Below are 12,328 nucleotides of genomic sequence, written 5' to 3'. Positions count from 1 at the left end.
AGGACAGTGATCAGCAGGTAATAGAGAAAAACAGATTTCAACTCAGGGAAATCCAAGAGTTTACATAAGAGTTTTCCAATAGTTAGAGCTGTCCCACAATGGAATAGGTTCCCTCAAGATGTTGAGTTCTGAAAGTGGTCAAGCAGAGGTTAGAGGGCTTTCTGCCCTAGGAGTGGGGGAAGATGGGAGAAGAAGGAATAGAGGACAGTAGGACTAGACGAACTCTAGCTTCCTTTTCACTGCTAACATTTTTTCAATTCACCATTCATTCACTCATTCGTATGGCCTCCAAGATGGTTCCCAATGCTCCTTGCTTACTGGTATCCATGCCCCTGTAATAATTTCCTCCCACATAGAACGAGCTGATCCATGTAACCAATAGGATATTTTGGAAAACATGGAGTATGACTTCAGAGCCTACATCATAACAGACATCTTCTGCTTCTCTTTCTCCTGAATTCTCCCAGTGGAGTAAGCCAGCTGCCATGTCATGAGGACACTCAAGCAGCCTGTGGACAGGCCTATGTGGAGACGAACTGAGGACTCCTGCCAACAACCAGTGAAACCTTGCCAGCTATTGAGTGATTCACTTTGGAAACAGATCCTCCAACCCGGTCAAGCCTTCAGATGACTGCATCACCTGCCGACACCTTGACTACAACTTTACGACAGATCCTAAGTAAGAACCACCCAGCTAAGCTGTGTCTCCATTCCTTACCCTCAAAACCTCTAAGTTTTGTGGTAATATGTTACACAGCGTTAGATAACAACACAACACATTTTTACCTTATTTTTTCCACAACAGATTTGAGGTAATATTCTTTGATTCAGTCATTCTAGCTGAGCTGATACTAATAAGTGTTTCTTAAGGAGGCAAAATCCCCAGCTGTTACAGATGCAAAATAGCAACCTATTAATTGAGAAGTATGGTTTAGCTCAGCACAGTTTGATATCTTAACATGTTCCAATAAGAACAATAACATCTTGGCTTTAAAGTGATTCATCTTATCTCTTTTCCGGTAGAAAAAACTTATCTGCTCTTTGTTCTTCTACAGATTTGGTGTCTGTGGATAGTTGTAGCTATAATTGTGTCATTTACATCTCTCAGCTTCCACCTGTCAATATGCTCAGAAGAGAAGAATGCTACAAATTGCACTAGAGCATTTTTTAAAAGCCTGTTTTCAGCATTTAAGCACCTAACAGGGTGATTTTTATCTACGTAAACAAGTCAAAGGCAAAGACAAAAACTCTATAGATTGTTCTCATAAATAGATGACTGCATAACCTTTTTGAGATTAAAAGAAACCTATTTTTTTTAACATTTGAAAGTCATGAGATATTTTGGATAAGTGTGATTATCAGAGAATACCACAAATAGCTTTGGATGTTGGGTATCACCTGTGACGGAGTCGTACAGATCTGTGGGATTCTCTGTGTTCTTTGATGGAGGGTTAATTATTCCTGCACGTGTATAGACTCCTGTAAGTACTCACACAACATAAATATGCTTTCTCCCACCGCTGTCTTGTCTGGAGTATTGATCATCAGCAGAATAACTGGCATCAACTGCAAAATAGGTTCCATTTTCCATAGGCTGCTGCCGTAAAGAGAAAGACAAAAGCCTTCCTAAGAACATAAAATTATCACAGTATGTAGAACCATGCCCAAACCCAACGAAACTTTTTAAAAATGAAGTTCTTGTCCACCAAAGCCACTTTTCATCATTTCTAAAATTCACTCCACCTGTCCTCAGAAGGTTGCCAGTCTCCTTTCAGTGGAACACAGTGCATTCCATCCTGACGATGACAATATGGCTGCCATCTATGGTTCTACACTGCATGGGTATGAACAGTCAACACCAGAACTACTGTCCACCTCATTCTGATCAGCCAGATTACTCGCTTCCTTACCATTCATCCCAGCATTACTGCGATTAAAGACATGCTGACTGATATACGGCACGGTGTCTGCATCTGTCCCATGGAAGAGGAGTCTCTTATTATCTGTCTGGCCATTCTTGGTGTCCATGTGGTTTTTCTTTACCTGGTAGCTCTGCCAGACAATTACATTCCGTGTCCTCTCAATCTATGAATGACAAAAAGCAAAACATTTTGGAAATGACCTTAGAGCTCAGTATATTGTGGGTTTTTTTTTCATGTGTGTGGATTATAAAAAAGCAATATGGAGAAGGAGGAGAACGAGGAGGAGGAGAGGTCTGAGAGGGGAGGAGGAGGTGAAGGAAAAGGATAAGAAAATGCAAATAAACAGGAAATTGAGAGAGTAGGTACCTTTCTGACTTTAGAAAAAGTATAGGCTAAAGTATCTATTAGTATCTGTACTTTGTAATAGTGCTTATTACTACCTATTTTACATAACAGAACTTACAAAGTATATATGAAAATGTTTACCTATATATATATTCCCTGGAATCCCTGGAGATTCACTGACATTCAAATACCTATTCAAAAATTTGTGATAATTCAATAATTATTTCCTCAACTCCTTTTATCTCCAAACCCACTCTATATGTCTTCTTCCCAGTAACAGTTTTTTCTGCATTGCTCCAATTATGGTTATTAATCAGCTGATAATTGCTAATCTAATGACTATTTCTTTCTAGACCCTCAACAGCATTTCAAACCATGAACCACCCCTTCCTTACAACTTTGTCTTTCTTTAACTTTTTCAAAACATCATTCTCTGTTGGTTCTTCTTCCTTCTAGAAAATGAATTTAGCGTACATTCAATAGTCATCTATTGAACATCTGCTATGAATCAAGCCCTGTCTTGGGTCTTTGCCCTCAAGAACTTCTAGTTAATGGAGGGGAAAGACAAGAAACAAATCACTACCCCTCAGAGAGATAAGGGATGAGTTAGGAGAACTCATATGGACTATGAAAGCCTAAGAAAGGGATCCAGATAATCTATATCTAGAGAGGGAGGAGGAATCTGAGGAAATGATGTTCTAGAAACAAATGAAGAAGAGAGGTTCAAGAAGAATGGAGTGGATACCTGTAGCAGATGCTGAGGAGAAACCAAACAATAAAAGCAGGAGGAAAAGTTATTTTGCTGAGAGTGATGGAGGCCTCAAGGAGAGTGATGAAGATTTGGAATGGGAATGCATCAGGAAACTGACTGGAGGAAGTAATGAAGGATTCCAGGCACCTGGAGTGTTCAGCTATTAGGGAATATGAATTAGTAATGATTTTATCTAGGAGCAGCAGGAGAGAAGGTAGGTTATGGAACAAATCCAAAGTTGGACTGTTGCAAAATGTGTGTGATAGAAGGAGAAGGGCCAAGAGAGTTGCAGATATTGGGTAAACACTATTGAAGCGAGGTTCTTGTACTCTCAATAGCTTTTCACATCACAAAGCACCTCCTCCTTTAGATTCTGTCCTTTCTGCAGGAGTCTCTCTCTTCTGATTCTCCTTCTTTCTGAGGGATTAAGGTCATACATTCAATTAAGTTCTTTCAATAAGTATTGCATCCTACGACATGCTAGGCACTGTGCTAAGTACTAGGAATCCTGAGATGAGTAAGATGCGACTCCTACTTTAAGCCCACTGTCTAATAGTGCAGTCAGGAAAGTGAAGGGTTATCAAAACACAATTTCATAAGTGCTCTAATGTAGTTAAGTTCACAGTTTTATGGAAGTAGTAGCTAGATTTTAAATTATTATGATACCACACCCTGTTCTGATATACATAATATGATAATGACCTTCTAAAAACTCCTATACTTTACTGGCTAACATTTTTATGCAGCATAGTGGACATTGTGGGAATTTCTAAACATCCATTCCACTTCATCCCCATTGCACAGCAACTCCTGGTTTGGGTAGTGTTGGCTCCACTTATAGCTCTCCACTTATAATTAGGTTAAACCAATCAAGGTAATCTCATGATGGCAGCACACAATGATGGGATCCAACAGCCCAGGTCCAAGCCAATGGCATATGGCACTCGCCTGACACAGACTGGTTGGAGTGGTCCACTCAACACAAAGCCTGGGACTCTTATCCAGTGGTTGTGGGATAGAACACAGTTTCTCTTCTGTGGGATGTGAATGGGGGAAACAGAGACCCCCTGATTGCCACCAGCAGCCATCCTATAATCACAAAGGGAGTCCAGCCTTCAGATGAGACTGACACTGTGGACAGCAAAGCCAGAGGAACCAGATCTATGACATCATTGAACAACTTGATCAAACTGCTTCAAAGACCATCCTCCTTCTTCACTTTCCATTAATTTCCAATATATTTCTTCTTGTTTAATCAGTTTGAGTGGGTTTGTGAATTATAAGTATCCAGACATATACATGTGACTTTTGGGAATCTCCTTCATTACTGCTAATGAATGAACCATAAGATTTGAAGTCTAGGGAGCTTGAGTGAGTCTAATTAACATTAATATAGTAAGGAATAAAGGAAGGAAGAGTGTTATGAAAAAAGATGACTTTCATATTTGTTCTTCAATATTTAAAAGAAGTAATTCTTTAATGTAATATTACCTTCTCTATTTTGTAGGAAGAACAAGTCTGAGAGAACTTGTCCTTCACAGTGTCATATTCTGACTGTCCGGGTTGTAGCTGGATCACACAGGACCACTGCTGATTCACGTCAGTCCAGTGTACAGGAATATCATCTAGAAAGTCAGCATTTGGTGAAAACATGACATTCATTTCCAGGGCTGTCTGAAAATCAGGGCACTTCCTACGCTCTTGTTTCTCATTCATCTCATCCCGGGCTTTGGAAAAAAAAAAACGCTACACATTTCACAGTTGCTCCTTTTATTATCCTCAATTTGGTACCACAGATGAAGTGAATGGTTCTGACACTAATATGATATATGTTAAATAATGGCGTAACTAAAATTTTTAGGTAGACTTAGATTCACTCTAGCTTGAAATTATAATTTTCCCAGAAAATTCTATAGAATTAATTCCATAAGAAACTGATATCTTAACATGAAAGCCAATTTATTGATGTTTTCAACTTTATCAGTTTTATTTAGTGTGGTCCTTTATTATTTTTTTTTGACACATGATGACCCTACTAAAGATATTTAAAGCACATTGTTCTCTATCTCACCTTCTACGCTAAGTAAACACTACGTAAGGAAAATACTGGAAGTGCTAAGTGAATGCTTCCATATAAAGTGATGAAACTAGGAGTTTTCCTTTGCTTTCCAATGATTTCCAGAAACTTCTAACACATTGAGGCTACACATCAACTTCCTGAGATGGCATGAGTAGCAGAAGTATGGACAGATAGTATTAGAGAAGAAAATGCCACAACACCACAGGTATAAACCAAAGAATTTCTCCCTACAAACAAAGCCACAATTTATTCATTGTTAGTGAAAGATACATCAGGCTAGAGAGAGGGATCCAAGGCACTCCTTTCCTGTCTGGCAGGTCCTTCCAGGGAAGGAACCTCTGGTGACCAAGGGAAGCATCTAACCCTAATCTAGAAGACTTTTTCAAATTCCATTTTAAAAGAGATTTTCTGGAGAAGTTTCCTGCCAATAGGATGTGTAGTTTCCGTAAATTATTTCCTTTCCCCACTGCCCATTCTTTTCAGATCTTTTGGCCTAATCATTTCTAGTCCTAGGCCTTAGAGTTCTCTTGGACCTGCTACTTTCTTTTCTCTGAATGCAGCAGGCAATACTGGGCAGTAAGGCAGTGAAGTGTTTCTTGGGGCCCCCTCTTCCTTTCATGCCACGAGGTTGCAGAGCAGAAACTACCAGGACTTGGAATCAGAAGACCTGATCCACCTCAACCTGTGACCAGCCATGTGGCATCGAACAAGTGATCCCACTTCTGAGTGAGTCTTCATGTTCTCATCTATATGACAGAAATGATAAGACCTGCTCTATATACAGCCTCATGGGATTGTAACAAATTTAAAATATAATAAGAGGCGTGGAAGCACTTTAAGGAATGCCAAGTCCTTCATAAATATATGGTTATTATTCTTGGAAAATGATTAAGCTTGATCTTTTCTACATTCCAGAAGTATCTGTACTTAAAAAGGGAGTAAAGTGTAAAGCCAAGGGTATTTTCTTGAGAGGAAAGACTTTTTTTCTTTTTTTAATTTTTATTTATTTATTTTTTCCCCCAAGGCCCCAGTAGATAGTTGTATGTCATAGCTGCACATCCTTCTAGTTGCTGTATGTGGGACGTGGCCTCAGCATGGCCGGAGATGCGGTGCGTCTGTGCGCGCCCAGGATCTGAACCCGGGCCGCCAGCAGTGGAGCGCGTGCACTTAATCGCTAAGCCACGGGGCCGGCCCGAGAGGAGAGACATTTAAATCACATCCTTAAGCCACACCAAACTGTGCTGCCTACTCTGCCTTGTGGGCAAGAGGTGACTCTGGCTAGACAACTTAGAGATGAGAAAACCGAGTCCCAGGAAAGCTGAGTACTCATGCATGCAATGTTATACGGAAGGCCGCCACCAAAGTAAGGAACAGAATCTTGTTCTATTGACTTGCAGCCCAGTGCTTCATGGAAAATAACACAATAGCTACCTTTCTGTAAGTGTTTACCATGTGCCAGGCACTTTCCTGAGCCCTTTTCTGTATATCTCATTTAAAAGATAAATGTCACTATACTTTTCCATTCCTGGCGTTCAAGATAAATGCCCTCCTGCACCTCCCACTGTGTGCCCTGTCTCAGTCTCCTCTATACGTGTGGAGGTGAGATTAAACACCAAGAATCCTGGCTCTGCCTCAATCTTCACTCTCTTCACCCTTCATACTCTCCATGGATAATCCAATTCACACTCACTGGCTTCAACTCCCACCTACTTACATGACTCCAAATCTACAACTCTAGTGTCTGATATACAGTTGGTGCTCAATAATTGCTCTCTGAAACAATAAATAGCTTTAACATACATTGGAAAAGTAATTGTGTATCATCTGCTCAATGAAGCTTAAAGCTATCCCCTGTAAGTTCTCTTCTAAAGAAGTACATAAAATAAATTATTACTAAAATTCTGCTTACCTCTGCCAACAAACTTCCTTTCACCTGACACTTTATCTATATTATTCCTTTTATCCACCAACAAAGATCATGTAAGGCAGTTTTGTTGCTGTTTGTTTTTGCCTCAAGTGCCATGTGGCCGCTTGTCTGCTGATTTAAGTCATTTTTTTGTTTGCTTCTCTAACTTTCCTGTTTTTCTTTTTCGTGAGGAGGACCAGCCCTGAGCTAACATCCAATGCCAATCCTCCTCTTTTTTTTTTTTTTTGTGCTGAGGAAGACTGGCCCTGGACTAACATCCATGCCCATCTTCCTCTACTTTATATGGGACACCACCACAGCATAGCCTGACTAGCGGTGCATTGGTGTGTGCCTGGGATCCGAACCGGTGAACTCCGGGCCGCCCCAGCGGAGTGCACGTGCTTAACTGTTTGCTCCACTGGGCTGGCCCCCTGTTTTGTTTTTTAAATTTCATAAGTTCAGTTAAATTCTTGATGAAAGCAGCAGTGAATGAAACAGTTTATTTTTCACTTTACCGATAATGACTTATGTTCTTATGTTTAAATAAAAATTTTCTTCTACAAAGACCAAAGGGAAAACAATGGTAGTTTATATATCCCTAGATACTATAGTAGGTATGTATTATTTTTAACTGCCCAGCATCCTTTTCCCCTTTTCCTGGTACAAGCATCCTGAATTTCCTCTGGGGAACCACCCTTCCCCCTTGCTTCAGATATTGATCTCTGCTAGCTCAAGTGTGGGGCATGTGACTCTGGCTTGGCCACTCAGTGTAATTCTAGTTGCCTGGCTGCGATGATGACCTAAGCTGGTCCAGTTAGAAGGAATCTCAGGTCGTATATGAGTATTTCTGTTCTCAGCTGTCATGTTCCCATGATAAGTATATATCTCCACTGGATACTGTCTTTTCTATTGGACCTGACCATACCAAGATACGCGCCTGAAGCTGCTAGCAGCCTTCTTTCACCACGTGAAGCCTGAGGATAAAGACAGCACAGCTGAGAAGAGAGTGAGAGATGAAGAAAGTCAGGGTCAAGATAATACCATATAAGCACCTGGATCAAACTGCACCTAAAGTCGGTATGCCTGGACTTTATAATCATGTGAGTTAATGAATTCCATTGTCGCTTAAGCCAGTTTAAACTGGATTTTCTATTACTCGTTACTGTAAGAGCCTTAACAGATCCAGCTATCATTTTCATTTATTGTGTGTGTGTGTGCGCGCGTGTGCGCGTGTGTGTGTGTAGCTCTTACATGTGCTGTATTACACTGAGGAGGATAATAGTCAGGAAATAAGTTCAGAGAGAACTGAAATTCCCGCTGGCAGCAGGAGGCAGCAATTTTCAGTTTCGGGAGGCTGCTGATGACTGGTGTGCCTCATCACTAGTGAAACTCACAGTGCTTCATGGGTGAGTGCTCAAAATGGGCAAAAACAGTGTTTGCCAGAGGAGACTGCATTTCTAGTTAAACAGCAGGACAGAAGCCACAAAATGGGGGAAAGCTAGGTCAGAGGAGCAGGTTGACACAGACACTTAAAGATAATGCATCTACACACCTTACAGAATCACACCTGGGACTCTGCCTGCCCCTGATGTGCTACAACCAGAGGACTTTGGCTGCTCCCTTCTTGCTCTGCGTCCACTCCCAGGCTAACTTGTCTAGAGGTGGATGATCAAGAACCAGCACTGATCAGCTAGTTCATAGTGACAAGGACACTGAGGCTCAGTACCAATCAATAAGTAAATGATGAGATGACCGGCTAGCATTTTCAAAGCCTGTTCCCCTTTTCCTGCTCCCTCATCTCTATTCTCTTCCTGTTCACTTGCTATTCCTGTGTCCCAGGCATGATTTTTGCTCCTCAGAAGAAGAACCAGTTGACAGAAGATTGTGTCCCACACTTCTTATACTTTTCCCATGTATCATAGGAGGTTGTCTGTCAAGTCCTGAAACTGATAGAAACCGTGAGCATTCACATCTAAACATTTTCTTAGTGATATTAGATATAACCACGTGATGTTTTAAAGATGAACTTCTTACATGCAGCCTGGAGACTATGGATGGAACGGTAGATGACGCAGAGACTTCTCTTTTTCTCATGCTGTCATGGAATGCCTTTAGCAGCTCAGTTGGAAAGATGACAACTTTAACTTTTTTTAATGACGGGGTGGAATATTTCCGTGTGAAGTCTGCAATAGCGTTGATTATGTCATCAGCAATGATGATAGGTTTTTTCTAGCATTTCCTGAAAAAAAGTTTTTTTTACTGGCAAAAAGAAGTTTCAGCTGGTCCTGGTCATGTGACAAGATTTGGCAAGTGCAGTTCTTGATGCTGAGAAAGTGGAAAGCAGCCGCTGACAGCCAGGAACTGCCCTGGCACTCGCAGCTGGGTCTTGGTGTTCTCCAAATTAACACAAACTATTTCATAGAACATTATCACATAAACCACTCTGTGATTGAGGTGAATTAAGCCAAAAACAAGACCACTGTATACTCATGTCCGACCACAGACAAAAACATGAATGCTATCCAAACCCCAAAATTGGCCAGACATCCTCCATCTTGACTACTGTGAGTGATGGTTGCTTTATTACCAATCACAGCTTTTCTCTCCTTCTAGATAAGATACTCAGTCATAGACCTATGTCTGTTTCCTGGATGTATTCAACCCAGGGCAAAGCCCCACTTACTTGAGACTGCCACAAAGTCACCTGGCATAAACTCAAATCCATTAACAAGTCCCTTCTAACAACCTCTTGCTGAGAAGCTGCACCGTTCCCCATCATGTGTGTTCCTGGTGCGCTTTAGTTGCAGGGCATTGGCAGTGCAAAGAAGAGAACATGCTTTGGATGTAGAAGGTCTGGGTTTATAGGTCCTGGCTCTCCACTCATTAGTGGTATGATCTTGGGTAAGTCATTTGATCCCTCTTACGTTAGTTTGCTAAGGCTGCCATAACAAAGCGCCATGGATTGGTGCTTAAGCAACAGAGATTCATTTTTTCACAATTCTGGAGGCTAGAGGTCTGAGATCAAGGTGTTGGAAAGATTAGTTTTCTGAGGCCTCTCTCCTAGGCCATCTTCTTCCTGTGTATTTGCGTGGTCTTCCCTCTGTATCTATCGGTGTACTGATCTCCTCTTCTAAGGAAGACATCAGTCACATTGGATTAGGGACCACTCTAATGACCTCATTTTAACTTAATTACCTCTTTAAAGACCCTTTCTCCAAATATGGTCACATTCTGAGGTACTGGGGGTTTGGACTTCAACATGTGAATTTTGGGGGGACAGAACTCAGCCCATAATATCTCTAAACTTCTATTTACTCAGCAATAAAATTGGAGTGATAATAGAAGGTAATAGATAATAGAGATAAGAATGTGGTAGCTAAGAATATAGTAATTAAGAGCATGACGGTAAAAAAACACATAATGAAAAAAAAATGTCATGGTTGAAATGTATAGACCAGGCTGCCTGCGTTTGAACCTAGTTCTGTTGCTTACTAGCTATAACCTTGTGCTTTAATACCTCAAATCTTTGTCTGCAAAATGAGGAAACTAACAGTCAGGAGTGGGTCCAGGTTTTGTAGGGTTTGAAATTTATACATCTCAGAAAAAAATACAAACTACAAATATAAAATTATGTATAAAAGTGAATGTTTAGAATCAGAAAAGAAATCACAATAAATAAATCACAAAAAATTTTAAAATGTTGAAAATTGTATTTCCAAGTCACCTTTCCCTAGCTGTATTCCAAAAATGCTTGTAGCCACTCCAACCCCCAGTGCCAGGGGCAGTCTGAGAAGTCTGTGTGGGAGGTGGGACAGTGGGAAGAAACAGTGGTTTCAACCCATCGTGGTTAAAATATTGTACTTGTGAAGTTTTACTAAATCATATAACCTTGTAAAAGCATTATTAGGGGTTCTCTCAGGGCCTTTAAAAAAGCCCGTGAATTGGGAGGTGAAGGAATCAGGGAGTGAGTCATTAGCATCATCCTCGACTAAGGAAATTATTGTGTGATGTGAGAGATGATGAGGAAAGTGTTCCTAGAAACTGTGAGAGGGATGAAGCTGAGCTTGTGGCTTGAGGACAGCGACTGCATCTCACTCGTGATTTTATCCCCAGCGGTTTGCGCAGGGCCTGGGGAACAGCATTTCAATGTAATGAATGTGCGAATGAAGGGCCTATGGGAGACACCACAGTAAACCAGAAGGGGGAGGTATTTGGGGTTTGGAAACTAAAAGGAAGCCTGAAACTGAACTCCCCCCCGGAAGAAGATTTAGTAGGACTTGCTGACTCTGGGGGTCTGAGGGCTCCAGGAAGCAAGGGTGGCAGGAAACTGGGAGCATCACGGCACCACCCAAGGAGGAAACTAGAAAACAACTCAAGAGGGGTGACGCTTTGCAAGGGATGATGATGGTGATGATGAGTTTGGACTCTCTTATAACTAATTTCCAGGACAGAGAAATGTCCCAGAGAAGATCCCGAAGAAGGCTAGAAATGCTGATTTGGGAGTCAGGGCAGAAACAGTAATTGAGATAATGAGAGTAAATGAATCCCCCAAAGGAACAGAAGAAGAGTGAGAAAACCAGGAAGTTAAGGGCCCAACATGGGAAGACACTTAGGGAACACAATACAAAGAAGAAAGATGGGTGAAAGGGGCAGAGGCCCCATAGGTGGCCCTCAGGGTCTGAAAGGCTGCCCACTCTCTGACTCACATCACTATTGCTGCCTCGACTCAGCACATGGAGTTCGTTAAGACTGAGACTAAGTCTAAAGGGATCTGGATTGCTTACAATTTTTGAGTGATGTCAGGGAAAGAGGGAGAATCTCCCTCTGCCCTTTCCCTTAAGGTTCTTCTGGCTGGCCAAATAATTAATAAGACAGGTTAGCAGGAGAAAATAATACCAAGTTTAATAACATGTATACATGGGAGAAAGCAGGGACACTGCATTTCTCAACACAATAGCAGAAATTCTCGTCTTAAATACCATGTTCAGCCAATGACAAAGGAGGATTTTGGGGGTGGGGGGAGTCAGTTACAGGAGATTACCACTAAAGCACAGTAAACAAGAGTAAGGTTATTATGCAGCTTTAAGGCCTCACCTTCCACATTGATAAGTCACTAGAAATGAGCTCATCCCCCTCTCTTCTCCAAACAGAGAGGGAGATACCTTTACAAATGGAGATTTCCCTTATAAATGTAAATGATTGTCTGGCAACTCCTCGCAGGGCCATCCAGAGAATGTGGCCAGAGAGACAGAACTTCCAATAAGATGGGCTTGTTGGTGCCTTTCCTATTGTAACATTTATCCTACATTATCTTTACAGCCATC

The 12,328-nt window shown here is 41.3% G+C and overlaps 1 pseudogene; it reads right to left on the bottom strand.

Annotated features, from left to right (window-relative positions):
• Positions 1-1,249: 1,249 nt before the first annotated feature.
• LOC131415080 (protein mono-ADP-ribosyltransferase PARP15-like) overlaps positions 1,250-12,328 on the bottom strand; it is a 33,703-nt pseudogene continuing 22,624 nt past the window's right edge.

This window comes from Diceros bicornis, chromosome 15, assembly GCF_020826845.1.
Source record: "Diceros bicornis minor isolate mBicDic1 chromosome 15, mDicBic1.mat.cur, whole genome shotgun sequence".
Classification (NCBI taxonomy): domain Eukaryota; kingdom Metazoa; phylum Chordata; class Mammalia; order Perissodactyla; family Rhinocerotidae; genus Diceros; species Diceros bicornis.
The sequence above is the reverse complement of the archived record's forward strand: the minus strand, read 5'-3'. Positions and strand labels throughout refer to the sequence as shown.